The sequence below is a fragment of the Lissotriton helveticus genome, chromosome 5_1 (genome assembly GCF_964261635.1).
Source record: "Lissotriton helveticus chromosome 5_1, aLisHel1.1, whole genome shotgun sequence".
Lineage (NCBI taxonomy): Eukaryota > Metazoa > Chordata > Amphibia > Caudata > Salamandridae > Lissotriton > Lissotriton helveticus.
In genome coordinates this window covers 1,258,924,611-1,258,940,856 of record NC_136065.1, presented here as the reverse complement: position 1 = coordinate 1,258,940,856, position 16,246 = coordinate 1,258,924,611, and the positions used below count along the sequence as shown (strand labels likewise).

General features: G+C 43.2%; 1 pseudogene across 1 annotated transcript in view; it reads left to right on the top strand.

Moving 5' to 3' along the window:
• Positions 1 to 14,321, top strand: part of LOC144753572 (olfactory receptor 5AR1-like) — a 35,681-nt pseudogene extending 21,360 nt beyond the window's left edge. Inside the window, exon 2 of the transcript XR_013594418.1 lies at positions 13,352 to 14,321. The product of XR_013594418.1 is annotated as an olfactory receptor 5AR1-like (transcript). The remainder of the gene's footprint in view (positions 1 to 13,351) is intronic.
• The last annotated feature ends 1,925 nt before the right edge of the window (positions 14,322 to 16,246 follow it).

Sequence of the window (16,246 nt, the reverse complement as noted above, 5' to 3'; positions counted from 1 at the left end):
GCCAAATACTTATTCACCCACATCATGCAAAAGTTTTAAGTACGTGCATCATGACATCTACATTCAGTGGTCAAAGTAAAAACCTAAAATGCCGGTGTCGGGCATGCAGTGGTACCAAAGCCTGTTGAGCTCCATTAGTAAGCAGGGTCATAAACATACTTTTATACCAGTGTAATGCTCTGACCATCACTACTACCGCCCAGCGAAGGTGTTGCATACAAGATGTCATGCCGGCATAGCAAGAAAACAAGCCCGCTATCTTCTTAAAAGAGGATTCTTGGGCATAATCAACTCGCCCGGTATCTGGCATAAGCAAGAAAGCCCGTAATTACATATCCAGGCCACACGGTCATTCACGCTCTTACCGCGGTCTGGAAATAACAATGCTTTCACTCGTCCCGCCATTACGCCTGTGGAACCAGCGTGATATAAAGAACAAACACGCCCATGTTTGAGTCAGTTACATGACGCGGCGCAAAGCACGTCTCAGAACCAGCGCCATTTTGGATTGGGAAAGCGTGAGCAAACGCGCTAATACTTTCATATTTTATTTTCATGTGGAAAGCATTGCAGCGCTCAAAATGTAAAAAACACTACAAGGTTAAACCTCAATCTCTATTATTCACGTAATGAAAAAAAAGTTTAAAGATATTTCGTGTAATGAAAAACTGTTTAAAAAATATTTCTTGGAGATTTATTCTGTATCCGCATTAATGCTCATCACTCATCCCAATTATTAAAAGACTGGCATGTGGTGCAGCTCTTGCAGAGATCGCATGAAAAACTAAAAAAGAAGAATGAGTATCCAACAAGCATTGCTAGGCCTTCTCTTATATGTATTAAAGTATAGCTAGACAATGCGTGCTACCCCATACTCTACACCAACGATGTCCAAGGTACAGTTAATGAGTGCATCACCTGGGTGGTATGTATGCAGTGCTGGTCATCAAAATGGGTGGAATAATGATGACAGCTAAGTGATAATTTGGTCAATATTGTAATTAATCAAAAAGCTTTATCTGCTCATGACCTTATTCCACTCGATAAGGTCGTTCAAACCATGTTTATCTGTTTTTTCAGAAAATATCCATTTTGGCCTCTTTTCTCGCCAAAATCATTTCGATGTTGTGTGTTTCGCCATGAACCTTTTCAAGAACAGTCCACCTCAGATCCCTGGGGTCATGCTGTTTTTCTTGAAAATGCTGGACTAACCTAGTGGTTAGTTTTTTTGCTTTCTGGGTGCTCAGATGCTCCTGTATCCGTATCGTGACCTTCCTAGAAGTAAGGCCAATATAGTGTAAGCCACATTCGCATGTCAATCTATATATAACGTTCTTGATGTTACAGTTGCTGAAATTAGTTAAAAACCACTCACGTCCACCATCCAGCACCATGCTTTTAGTGGCTTTGGTCAGGTTGCATACTGTGCACCCACCACATGGATAATGACCAGAGTGGAGGTTAGAGGTAGCGGGGGAACTCAACAAGCGTGTATGTACAAGCTTATCCTTAAGGCTTGCAGCTCTCTTAAAAGCAAAACGGGGCTGTGGCATTTTGTCAGTAGGGGTGTCCAAAATGGACCAGTGTTTCCTGACTATTTGCCTCACTCTCGTAGAGAGGGGATCGAACGAAGCCACAACTGGGAGGCATTCAGATTTGGTTTTCACATTTCTTTGCAGCAAGGCATCGCGAGGTGTATTCAATGCCCGTTTGCGTGTCTGTTTGATGGTTTTACCCAGATAACCTCTCACTTGTAGTTTCCCCACAAGTTCCTCTGATTGTTCAACAAACTTCTCTGTCGTTGAGCAGTTGCGGCGGTAGCGCAAAAACTGTCCCACGGGGAGATTGTCCTGAAGAGACCAGGGGTGGAAAGAACGGTAGTGCAGGAGGGAATTCCTGTCACTAGGTTTCTGATGGACATTGGTGACTAAGCCTTGATCCACGACTGTGACATCAACATCCAGATACACAGCCGTTGAATTACTGTAGGTCCAAGTAAAATGCAGGCTATCATCGGCCTGGTTGAGCCAAGAAAAGAATTTGATAAGGTGGTCCTCTGATCCCGTCCAGATACAGAGGACATCATCGATATATCGCCTCCAAAGAGAAATATTCTCTTTGAAGGGATTGGCCAGATGGTAAATGACATTCTCCTTGAACTGGCCCACATAAATGCAGGCCAGACTCGGGGCGAATGTAGCCCCCATTGAAGTATCAGAAACCTGAAGGTATAACTGTTTCTGGTATGCAAAGAAATTTTTTGTGAGGGCCAACTCAATGCACTTCAATACAAAGGACTGCGGAGTGTCGTAGAACCAGTCCAAAGCCCCAAGTGCCCGCGCCGCTGCCACCAGTGTGGCATCCTGGGGTATGCTGGTATATAACAACTCAATATCTATTGTTACTAGATATTGATTCGTAGGGTCAAACAGCACAGTCTTCAAGATATTAAGAACATCTGTGGTGTCTTGTAAAAATCAGGGTTGATTGATGACCGATTCCTTAAGGAAAAAATCTGAAAATTGGGAAAAGGGCTCCAACACTGATTGTATACCCGAAACAATCGAGCAGCCGGGGGGTGGGCGCTGGGGTTTGTGAATCTTCGTCAAGATTTAAAACGCCGGTATCCTAGGTTTTTGATTGATCAGAAAATCCGCTTCCTTATGTGTGATCCATTTCTTCTCCAGCGCATCCACCACCCAGATCTTGATGGTTTCTTGGAGCTCGGGTGTGGGGTCCCTCATCAAAGGATGGTAATTTGCGCGGGATCCCAACAACCTGAGCACTTCTGCCTCATAGTCACTGGTGTTGAGCACAACAGCCCCATCCTTGTCGGCTGACTTAATAGTAATGGACTTGTTGTCCTGTAAAGATTTTATTGCTACCCAATAACCTTTACTCATATTATTCTGACGTGCTAGCCCTGGAGCTTGTTCTAGGGCTTCTATATCACTTAGTACCTTTTGTTCAAACACAGCGACCTCAGGGCCCAGTGAGGCACTTGGAGGACAAAAATTTGACGGTCTCCGCAAGTTAGTGGAAAACACAGATTGCGTTTCTCTATCTTCACCACTAACAAACTTGTGGATTTTGATCTTTCTCATTAACTCATGGATCTCCTTCCGACAATTAAATGAATCATGACGGGGAGTCGGCACAAAGCATACGCCTTTGTTTAACACTCTAGCTGCGTCTATAAATAGTACATGATTGGATAAATTGACCACAATATCATTCTCAGTGTATTGGACACAAGATGCAGCACCAAGAGACCCACCTACTGATGGTTTCTGCCTCTGCTGCGCATGATGCGGGGAGAGTACGTCTGCCATGTTGGTATATGGGTTGCTCTGCCCCTGCCTCTGCCTCTTGGAGCTTGGCCCCCACCGCCCTGGATCCCCCGTGATGTTGACCTAAAAAAGACCTCAACAGTGCCCCGAGGTCTTCGTTTGATCTTGTGTCTGGGGTAAATCTGACTCTATTCTGATTAGATGTTGTGGCCTTCTGTTCTCCTTGTACTTCTTCTTCACTACTGGTATTATCAAATGTCTAATTGGACGGGGTCCGTCTCACTTGTCTACGCCCTCCCCTCTGTTGGTTTTGATGGGGAGCTATCTCAGTTGCTGTTTGATAATATTTATCCTCTACATAGGGATATGCCCATTCATGTGTGAAGCGATCAAGATTCCGAGTTAAACCCTTGAATTTCTGGTTTACCATATAGGTCTTATATTCAGATAAATCACCCTGAATCCTTATGAGTTGTTCCTTAGCATCTAATATCGTGCTATCTCTTTTAATGGTTTCTTCAAGTTCAAGTATCTCAGTTAATAGTTCTTCACTCAGTCTCTTGGCGGTGGTAATAATGAGAACCAACCAATCCTGCGTGAACTTATTTGCTATAAAGCTCCAGCCCACGTGGAACTGTTTATCTTCTAAAAAGATTTTGGGCTCAATCCTAACCAACAAGCTGGGGGGGCTGCTCCGACCCGGAGATATTCGGTCATAAGCGCCCCATGAAGGGCAATACGGACCTGTCGCTTTTTTGAATTTGATAATTTTTCCCTCTCTTCTCTGGCCGTTAAATTGATTGTTAACGGTGCATCAGGAAGGAGGGAGGGACCAACCAAAATAAGTGCTATTTGTTCGTCAGTGAAGGCGAGGCAGTTCCTATCCATAGCACTTTTAGTCAAGCCTCCGCAGTCTGGTCACTTAAACCCACCCAGAAAAATATTTTTGTTTTCTTTTTAGATCACTAGAGTTATAGGTAAAAACAGTGTGAAACAGGCACAGTGTATACAATTTACTAACAAGGCCTCCAAAAAGTGTCCCTCTTTACACTGGAAATAGAAAAGTACTCTGTGTATCCGAGGAACGACAGCCACTCATTGATTTGCTATAGTCTAAAGGGCATAACTTGATATTCAAAATGGCCCGAAGGGTGTTCTGAATGTGATGTTCCACTCTTCTCCTTCTTTAACGGATGTATGTCACTACAACGTGGGCTATTACTACGCGTGCCATTACAACGCTGTTTTTAAAACGCAAGTCGTTACGACTTGCGCTGTAAGGGCTTATAGTGGAATAGTTTAATTTTCTTTTCCAACTCCAGCCCACGTTGACAGTAGGGAAGGTGTTGGAATAGAAAATTAAACTATTAATTTGCCAAAAGCACCCTCCAGCGCAAGTCGTTGAAACGACTTGTGTTTTAAAAGCAGCATAGTAATGGCAGCGCGTGGTAATACCCGCGTTGTAAAGGCTCTTCCCCTTCTTTAACTTGAAGGAGATGATAGACGCCTTAAGGTCTAATTTGGTAAATATTTGTGCCCCTCTAACATATCCAAGATACCCTTAATTAAGGGCAAGCGACAGCAATCTTTTATAGTGATCTAGTTCAGACCCCTGAAGTCCATACATGGTCATACATCTTTAGTCTTCTTTGGCAAAAAACCCCATAGGGACAAACCTATTTTGAAGGCAGAGACTACAGGAGCAGAAAGGAAGGCAATAACTCACAAATTAGAGCTAACACCAGCAAGGAATGGAGAATAGAAGGCAATAATTCCAAATAGGAGTGAAACGTTTAAAGGAATCCAAACTGGAACAGGAAGCACCAACTGGAAACAAAAGTGCCCCAGCAAGAAGCAAAAATACACAAAGCAGGAGCAAAGTTCACCCGAAGGAGCAAGGACACACCTAGCAGTAGCGAGGACACACCAACTTGAGCAATGAGTGTTGCAATGCAAGGCAATGAAGGATTCAACTCATTAAATAACCATAGGTAGAACGTGATGTAACAGAAAGTAATGTAACAGGATGTGAGGTAACAGGAAATAAGCAGTTGCCATCTTGGATAGGGAAAAGGAAACCTATGGAATAGGAAAGCTTACCATCTTGGAAAGGGTAAAACAAAGAAACTTCCCAAGGCCCTCTAGGAAGCAAGACTGATGACTCATGGGAAGAAGAAGTAACAAGATTTCACCAGTAGAATATACTGGAAGCCTCAGTGAAATGAAAAAAACTAAAGGTGAGTGAAAATATGCCTCATAGAAGTACTGGAAGCCGCAGCTCCAAGATTGGAGCTGCAGTGTTCCTACTCTGTATTACTGAGCTGCTGTGTTTCCAACTAGACATAAGCGTTGCAGAGTGTAACCGCAATGCCTTCACAGTGGGCAGCCATGCAGCACCATTACGAGCACGAGAAGGAGGCGCCGTTAGGCGGGCATTGCAGGCTGCACCGCAGCGAACAATGATGAAGCGGGCAGCGCCCCAGGGTAAGCCATGCCTGCGGTGCAACATGATACTATCGCTAAAAGGAAAACAATACAACTAAATAAAACATGAGTAAAAACAGAAACATATAAGGAGGTCTTCCTGGAATCCCAATTCTGTGTTGTAAGAACCAGAAATCTCTTGAAAAGACATACCTTCACAGACCTTGTGAGCAAATTACAATTCACACACCACTTTCAGACTGCATCCTACTGTGTAATGTGCCATATAGAAAGCTACAAAGGGGCATCTCATGGCATGTCATCTGGTGTGTGATTGGCCACACTGAGGCATTTGTACATGCTTCCCCATCTGCAGATTTTGCCTATGTATTTCCCTTACCTTTTGTGTTGTAATGTGTTTGCACATTTTAATTGTGATAACTGTTAACTCTGTGAGGTGATAGTATATATTTTCTTTCACCAATGACAATTATACAAATGCACGTTTGTTACTGTTCCTTGTATGTTGGATGACCACTCTTTCAAGTTTATACTTTCGTGCCAAAGACCCAAAATTATAACAATGTAAAGTTGTTTTCTGAATTTGATTTTGATGCCATTAGGACTGCTAACCAGTGCTAAGGTGTGTTTGCTCTCCCCCTGAAACATTGTAAACTTAGCTGCAGCCAAATGGCACATTTAAGTTACTTTTACGTCCCTAGTAACATGGTCCTACATGCAGCCGCGGCCGGTAGTGGGAGTACCGGCCGGGCGGTGATGTGGAGAGGGGGAGGGGGAGGGTGGGGGGTTGTAATGTATGGAATCCGGACCTTAACAGGTAAATAACAATAAAAATAAATAAAACGAATTTCGTTGCGCGCACTGCATCACTTAATGCGGTGCGCGCAACAAAATTCGCTTTATTTATTTTTATGGTTACTTACCTGTTAAGGTCCGGATTCCATACATTACTAGCCCCCACCCTGCCCCACCACCTCCCCACGTCACCACCCAGCCGGTAGTCCCACTACCGGCCACAGCTGCCTACATGTATCCAGGGCCTGTAAATTAAATGCTACTAGTGGGTATTCAGCACTTTAAAGCATGCCTCAGGCCTGCTATTGCAGCCTAAAGTGCAGTTTAAAGCTGCCAATATGACTTGGCAAAGTAAATCTTTTATCATGCCCAAACCATCTTCCTTTTTTGTTTTTATATATTTTATTAAGTTTTCGATATTATCAACAGCTTACATTACATTCATCACCATATATTGGGAAAACATTTGTTACATCATGCATAGTTTAAGGATTGTAGGTTCAATACAGCTTACATCATAAGTATTATTTAAGTTCAATATGCATTATTTATGCATGGTATAGCCTGGCAGCTAAGGCATGGAAAGATCTGCCTATGAACCTACGGTTGTGTTCATCGGAAACCTTGTTTAGGAAAAAATTAAAAACCTGGCTGTTTCAACGATCGAATGGAGGACGAATGTAGTGCCCCTTGAAGTTGGAAGTCTGGGGCTATGCTAAGGCTGCTAGTCTGGCCAGGTGATAAGGATTGTTGGTGTTCTAGCGCGGGGCACTCCAGTTTGGAGTAACCAGGCGCTTTATAAGCTAAATAATAATAATAATAATAATAATAATAATAATAATAATAATAATAATAATATCCCTGCAAGCGTAGGCAGACTGCCTTTGACCATTTGTGATCAATGATTCTCAACGACATTTAAATGGGAATAACTGGTTAATTTGACAAAAAACTTGTAAAGAAAAAGGAAACATTAAACTGACTCAGAGCACCCCGCGCACCTCTCTATTCGGATTCTGCTTATTTCTCCTAGGTCTACCGCCTGCACGTTCATTCCCTGAAATAGCGTGTAGATTTGTAATACATATTATTCACCTTAGGGTAGCCCCTGTACAGGCCCTAAAGAGCTCACAGGGGACAGTGTATTGTATTTAAAAGATTGGGCATGTATTTTCAAGTTTTACGTGTCTTGTAAGTCTTACCATTCCTATAGGATAACATTGGGTTACCAGATTACATTTAATAAGTGCTAATTTTTGCTTGGGAACAGTTGAAATGTCATATTTAGTCTCAAAAGAATTATAATTGAAAATTCTCTTTAAAGGGTCAGTCAGATTTAAGTCACAATTCATGGGTCACATGATCCTGCTGTTAGACCTTGTGTATTCCTCCTAGACATTAAAACAATAGGGCTTAGGTATGGGATGCATGGGTGAGCCCAGAAGGATGGTTGGGAGCAGATGTGTTCCCTACCCCAATTGCAATCCAATGAGGCTTGCCTCTAACACACACAAAGAAACCTGACACTAGTCTTTTATCACCCTAGACTTCTTCAAGCTTTGGGATGTGAAGGTAGGAGCATTCCAGAGCCAGATGTCAGAGTAGACCAAGGTGCTCCCCATGTCAAAGGCTAGCTCCTGGTATAAATATTGGAATTCCTGAGTCACTCATCAATACACTATGGATGAATGCCCTCCTACTAGAAGCCTGCCTGGACCCCCAAAGGACTGTCCTGTTGAGTGAGGCCTGCCTTGCTGAAGGAGAACTGGGGCAACTCCTTGTTGAACTGAGTGACTCCTAGCATCAGTTGGCTGACCTCCTGAACTGAGCGTCAGGGACACAACAAGCCTCAGAGGCCTCCTTGCAGTTGCCCAACAGACTTGCTTCAACTGAACCTGCCTGAACCTGCAACTGGACCTGCCTGAGCAGAACCCCCAGGATATAGCGGCATGGAATAGCAAATTTAGCGGCACAAATATGGAAATTTAGCTGCAATTTTGCGGCATTTTATGTGGCCATTTTTCCTACAACAAACACAGATATCTTCGTTTTTTTAGTTATTTAACAACATGAAGCTATGTATATTTGGTTTCTTTACAATGTAGACACTTTGGGGCAGATTTACAAGCCCCTTGCGCTGCTTTTTTGAGCTTGGTGCCACTGTACCTGCTGCACTAATGATGGCTATACCTATCGCCCCTTTTATTAGTAAGCACGTTAAATAGTACAGTGTATTTTGAACACAACCTGATATCCCACCGGATGCCCGTTCGACAGACCTAACCACTAGAGAAAGAGCAGTCAAAACCGCCAAGTGGTCACTTGTTACACAGTAGCGAACTGCATGTTGGTACTTGTAGTTTCGTTGCAAAATGTCAGCCTGCAAATCGTCTCCGCTTTAAAAGCGGGGACTGGTTGAAGTTGACACCCATGACATGGGGCCACTTGACGCCCGTGTTAAATTTCTCGCCTCTAGGATTTTTCCCATGGCTCACTCCCAGGGGGAAATGGTCTGCAATAGGTGAGCTCAACCCTCAGACTTCATCCCTTGTCCAGCGCGCCTCTGCAGATACCCCGTCCCGTGTGCGCCTCAGCTCTCTCGGCTGAGTGGTTCTGTCTGTTTATCTTGAGGGACAAACATCTCTGCACGGCGCTCCGTCTCCAAGCCAGCGAATAGGGTGACCAACTGGCATTGGTGCAAATTCAGGACGGTGAGTGTAAAAATTCAGGACAAAGGGTCAAAATTCAGGACACAAATTCAGGACAGGAGCTCAAAATTCAGGACAAAACTTCAGGACAATAGGTACGTTTTACAGACACATCAGAGGTCGCGCAATAGTATATAAGTAAGCCCAGCCATTTCCAAACATATTCAACCGTTTGCAAACCTATCCATCATGTATCCTTCCATCTATCATTTCACTCATCCATCCCTTCATCCATCCCCTCATCCATCCTTTCACTCGTCTCCATTATCCATCCACCCTTTCACCCTATCCATCTGTGCACTTATCCATCCACTCTTCATCCCATCCATCCATTCACTCATCCATTCAGCCATTTACCCTTTCACCAATCCAGCCATATTTTCACTTACTAATCCTTCCACCCATCCACTATTTTAGTCATCCATCCATCCTCCCTTTCTCTCTCCATCGACCCTTTCACTTAGCCATCCTTCCTTCCATCCATCCTTTCACCCACCCATCATCCATCCATCCATCGATCTGTCCTTCCCCTCATCATCCATCCTTCCCCTCATCACCCATCCATCCTTTTCCCTCATCATCCATCCATCCTTTGCCCTCATCATCCATCCATCCTTTGCCCTCATCATCCATCCATCCATCTACCCACCCACTCTTCATCCATCCATCCTTCCCCTCATCATCCATCCATCCTTCCCCTCATCATCCATCCATCCTTTCACCCACCCCCTCATCATCCATCCATTCCCTCATCATCCATCCATCCATCCACCCTTCCCCTCATCATCCATCCTTTCACCCACCCCCTCATCAAACATCCATCCATCCATCCCCTCATCATCCATCCATCCATCCTTCCCCTCATCATCCATCCTTCCCCTCATCATCCATCCATCCTTTCACCCACCCATCCATCCATCCATCCTTCCCCTCTATCCATCCCCTCATCCATCCATCCTTCCTCTCATCCATCCTTCCCTTCATCCATCCATCCTTCCTTTCATCCATCATCCATCCTTCCCCTCATCCATCTTTCCCCTCATCCATCATCCAGCTACCCTTCCACCCATACATCCAGCTATTTAAATTTTCTCTCCATCCTTCCCCTCTCATCAATCCATCCATCCTCTCTCATTATCCATTTATTCAATCTTTCATTCATCCATTCACCCCATATCCTGGAGTACTGAAAGGTGCCATTGCTTGTTTGCCTTCGATGGCCTGTAGTCCTTTTTTAAATCGGAAAATTGATACTCTGCTAATTCTTTAATCTATAGAATAAAACCATGATTTCATAGTATGCTCATAGAGAGCCCAGCGTTTTTGCACTAAACTTCAGCTTTAAGGAGAAGCTTGCTACGATCCAATGCTAAAAATCGTACATGGATGGAGCACTTAGTGCAACATCTTTAAAGCAAGGTCAGACATTTTGCTAATACAATTCACATTAGAGTAGAAGTGCAAGCACATAGACAGTTCCGGGTGTGCATGCTGCAGATAATCTCTCAGCAATGCAAGATTCGAGTTAAAAAAAATATATTAACAGATTTAAGGTAGCGTGTCTTTTGTTTTCAATTTAAATTGTTCTCCGTTTCTTTCCCAAATTGACTTGCTGACTGTGTTTAAAAACAATTTGCCAGGTCAGTAAATGAGCCTTCTCACAGGCCTAAGACTCGAAGTTCCTATTCCTGTCACTGCAAACCCTTTCACATTACACTCGAAGGAGAACTGCTCTGTCCGATTCCTGCTCCATCCTCTGTGAGAACAACCCATCCCCCCCTCCCCTCCTGTTGATGTGCAAGGTGAGGGCTATCATTGTCATTCTTATGGGCCAGGAAGAGGTGCGAACGAGCGCAGTCCCGGGCAGCTCTGAATGACAAAGAGCCTAGACCTTCACACTGCCAGCTGCAGCCGAGCTGCTTTAACCCTCTGACCCCAGTGTCTGTAGATCATCTACAGGTGTGGGGCAACCTGTGCATGTCTTTGGATAAAGCAGACCCCCCAGGATATAGCGAAAAATGCCGCGATTTCTACAAAAATGCCGATTTTGCGGGCATTTTTGTAAAAATTGCTGCATTTTTTAAAAAGTGCCGATTTCGCGGCAAATCGCGAAATCGCGATATCCTGGAGGGTCTGCCTGAGCCCTGCAGGCCTCTCCTAAAGTGAGTTCTTGATTCCCCCAGCCCAGAGGCGCCTCCCCAGGTCCTGGACTCTTGGCTGGAGTCAGAGTGCACTTCTCTCAAAACTATGGAGAAATCCTGAAGTTTTGGGTTCTTCGCAAATGGGTCAGTTTGCACTAAGACTATTCCACCCGCAACGACTGCCTATGTGCAGCTATGGTGAACCTGTGTCTTCGTGCTACAGCAACCACCACCAACAACTGGCAATGCGAGCATTGCACTTCATGCTACAGCAACAACAGCCCATGGTAACCGCTCACGCAATGCTCCAGGAATGACCGACCATGATGCCAGACCGAAACTTTTAGCTACATTGATGACTGTACCCGACACCAGGTCTGCTCTTTCTGCTACAGAAATAACCATCCATGATCTCTCCCTGCTTCTCTCGGCCTTCTCCACTGTGCATTGTACTCTTCGCAATGGACCTTAAGAAGATAACTTTTTCAGCTGGACTAACCTGGTCCCAGTATCCGGCCCACTCTACATGGCAGTTGGCCTGAACTTGTGACTTTTCCAGCGTCTAGAACGATCAGCTGACCGTGAATGGCACTTTGTGTTTTTAGATGCTATATCTACCTAAAACTGTGAAATTAAAAATCTATTGTTCTACTGATTGGATGTTTCGCTTTTTGATCTCGTTTTATTTATTTAAATTTACTCTAAATTTCTAATTTGGTTTGGCGATTGTTCTTGGGTTGTGTGTTTATTTTGATACTGTTTGTCCGCTGCATAAATACTTAAAACAGTGCCTTAAAGTTAAGCCAGACTGCTTTGGTCCCAAGTTACCAGAGTGTTAAGCACTGGGTAATTTAGTAACTTTTGTGGCCCACCCTGAAAAGGATTGTGGTTGGTTCTTGCTTGAGAAGGGTTTCACCACCTTAACTAAACGCCCAATTTCTTACAAAAGTACAATGTGTTAGCCAATTCTATATATACTGCTATTATTTACAATACAAAAATTCTAATGATACTGAATCATTAAATCATAATGTACAGTTAAGAATACTAAATGCCGTTTTGCTCACCTACATTTATTAGTCTGGCCTTTTATTTTTTGATTGAAGATATGTTATTAAAAAAGTTGGAGATACCAACCACGGTATGGGAAATGTCTGCTTAATAAGTGTGGGAAATAACTTTCTCAAGGAAGAGACGAACCCCCACATGCATCAAGTGGCTTTGGAGTCGCAAACGGTGCGAATCGGAAAAATCGGCCGTTTGCGATTCCAAAATCACTTTTTGGGATGCATGAAACAATTTTAGAAAACTCGCTATTTTTTGCAATTCCTAAAAATGCGATTGCATTTAAGGAATCGCATTTGTGCGATTCCTTAAATGCAATGCATGAATTTTAAAAAAAATGCGAATTAGGAAATAGGAAGTGCAAATTAACACGAGGTTGACCCTCGTGTTAATTTGCGAAATTTTGCAAAAAAGCTCAAAAATGCATTTTTGAAAGTGTCATGTTACACACACACATGTCCTTTGGACATGTGTGTGTGAAACTTGCACTTAAAAAAACATTTCAAGGGTGCAGGGGGGAGTCCTTTGGACCCCCCTCAGCACCCTTGAAATGCATCAACAAATTGCAATTCGCAAAATAAAAAAATGCAAAAAGGCATTGATTCCTATGGGCCTTTAGGCCCATAGGAATCAATGTAATGCCATTCCTTAATTGCGATTCTCAATTAAGGAATTGCAAATACAGAAAATTAAGAAATCCTAAAAAGTTTTAAGATTTCTTGATGCATAGGATTTTGCAATTCCTAAATTGCGATTCCTTAATTTTCGCAATTTAGGAATTGCAAAATCCTACAATGATGCATGTGGCCGAGTGTGTCCATATCGTGACAAGCATCATATTGTCTTCATTAAATTATCAGAAATGGTAACACCAGCTTTAGAATAATGCTTATTTTTTTCTTTGCAGCAAAAGCATGGACATAAGGAACGGAACACAAGTGTCAGAGTTCATACTTTTGGGTTTTTCAGATGACCCAAAAGTGCAGACTGGACTCTTCTCCGCTTTCACTGTTACATACATGATCACGCTAATTGGCAATATGCTCCTGGTGATATTAACCTGGTATGATACGTCACTTAAGACTCCCATGTATATGTTTCTCTGCAACTTGTCTCTCATGGACCTGTGCTTCTCAACTGTGACTGTTCCCAAAATGCTGACCACATTCCTAGCCAAAAAGAAAAGTATTTCCTTTGTGGAATGTTTTGTGCAGCTGTACTTCTTCCACTTTCTGGGCAGCGCAGAATGTTTCCTTCTGACCATTATGAGCTTTGACCGCTATGTGGCTATCTGCTTCCCTCTGCGCTATATGCAGGTGATGAGCAGACATGTCTGCTACCGTCTGGCCTTTGCCAGCTGGATCAGCGGTTTTCCTGTTCTCTTTTGGGCATACATCCATGACTGTGAGCTTATCATACTGTGCCTCAAACAAGGTGAATCACTTCTTCTGTGATATCCCCCCCCTACTGCAGCTGTCCTGCTCTGATGTCCGCAGCACTATCCTCGAAATTTTCATATTTGGGGGAATGGTGGCGGGGGGCTCATTTCTGTTGACTCTCACTTCTTACATCTGCATTATTACTGCAATCCTGAGGATTCGGTCTGCTTCAGGGAGGCGAAGGACCTTCTCTACCTGCGCGGCTCACCTGACCGTTGTGTGCATCTTCTTCGGCACTATCCTCTTCATGTACCTAAGACCGAAGTCCAGCTACTCCATGGATCAGGATAAGATCCTCTGTGTTCTTTATAATGTTCTGACGCCAATGTTGAACCCTATGATTTACAGCTTCAGAAACAATGAAGTCAAGGCAGCTTTGAAGAAATTTGTTAGACTAAAATAGCATATTTTATCCCAGATTACGAAGGAATCAAATGATTACTGATGGATAATGAAGTATTAGGCTATTTAATTGATTTTTGAATTGTATGTTGTGAATTGTATATTGTAGAGAATATTCTTTCCCTGCATGTATATAAAAGGAAAACTCAGATTTCATCATTTTTAATTCGCTCTTGGTTCCACAAAATATAACGAACATTGAGTGTACAAATTCCAGGTAACTTCACTTTTGCGCACTTCATGAAATGGTTCAAGAAATATGAAATATGCGTTTGATGTAAACACATCTTTATATATTCACCATTTTAGTAAATATTTGAAATGCAAGAAAACATGCATGCATATTCCTCCTCGCCTCAAGCTCCTCTGTCCAAAACTTTCTCTAAATAATGCTCCTTGAAATTAGCTTGTATGACAGGAAAAACTCGATAGAATTAGACCACTTACTAAACAACATAACTTTGGTGATGGAAATTCTGTCCACAGACACCAACTTGCGAAAGTTAAGCAATGTCCAGAAAACACCATCTTGAAAGCAGCCCAGGTAATGATGAATATGGGATGAAAATATTAATCTTTTTAGATGTTTGATGCATAGAGATCAATAAAAGACGGTGGAAATTAGAACTTTAGAAGTTATCAGACCGAATTTCTCAGTCTTAACCTTTAACTGGCCATAGTGAAAGTTAAAACAACCATCTTGAATTTTTACCATCTGGCTTTACGCATAGAGGCAATTAGTGCAAATTGACTGAGACACAAACCGTGGGTGTGGACTTGGACCTTTCTGCAGGGTCATCTCCAGACTTTTTGCCTCCCTCCTCCATTTTTGCTGAGCTTGTGTTTGATGGCCTTGGGACTCTGCACACTTTACCACTGCTAACCAGTGCTAAAGTGCTTGTGCCCTCCTCTAAACATGGCAACATTGGATTACACCCAATTGGCAAATTTAGTTTATGTAGAAGTCCCTAGTAAAGTGGCACTACATGAGCCCAGGGCATGTAAACTAAATGCTCCTATTGGTCCTGCTGCACTGATTGTTCCACCAAGATAAGTAGCCCCTTAAATATGTCTCAAGCCCACAGAGCAGGGTGCAATGTATTTCAAAAAGTAGGAAATGCACTTTTAAGTTTTACATGTCCTGGTAGTGAAAATCTCTAAAATTTGGTTTACACTGCTGCAGAGCTAACCTCTCCCATAGCATACATTTGGAGCTACCTTATCTCATTCTATAAGTCTGATTTCCAAATGGAAACAGGTAACCCCTTCATGTTTGGACGTCTCCAGAATCACAATTCAAAATGCTAACATATTGTGAAATCAGATTTAAAATGCAATTATGAAAATGTCACTTTTAGAAAGTTGGCATTTTCTTGCCTTACCCATTTGGTGCCTGCAGTTTGGTTGGGTCATATAACTGGTTGTGGGTGGCAGTTGGGGTTTGTGTATTCCTCCTAGACAGCATCACACAATAGGGAGATTAGGTGTGACTGGATGGGCCATTACTGGCAAGATGGGTGTTAGAAGCTGGTCCCAGCCCCCAACAATCTTGAATAATCTGTGTCCTGTCTCCACACAAAGGGCTGAACATCGCCTGCAGTTAACTTGGAGCCAGGGCCAGGATAGGAGGGTATCTGTGCACTTCAAAGGCATGCCTCTGGAAGCTTCTCCCCACTTCAGAGCCACAACTGTGTATAAATACTGGACCCCAGACACCAAATCTTCAGTACACTTCTGGACCTTTGCATATTCTGCCAGGAAGGACTGCTGTGATGCTAAAAGAACTGCTCCTCTGTTGGACTGCTGCCCTGCTGTGCTGACCTGCAGCTTGCTGACCACTTGCCTGGGGAAGAAGAACAGGACTTGCTATTTCATCTTGAACCTAGAACCTCAGAGCAGGGGCGGTGGGTGACATTTGAAAGTGGTGGGGCGCAAAGTGATTTGCATACAGCACCGTAGCG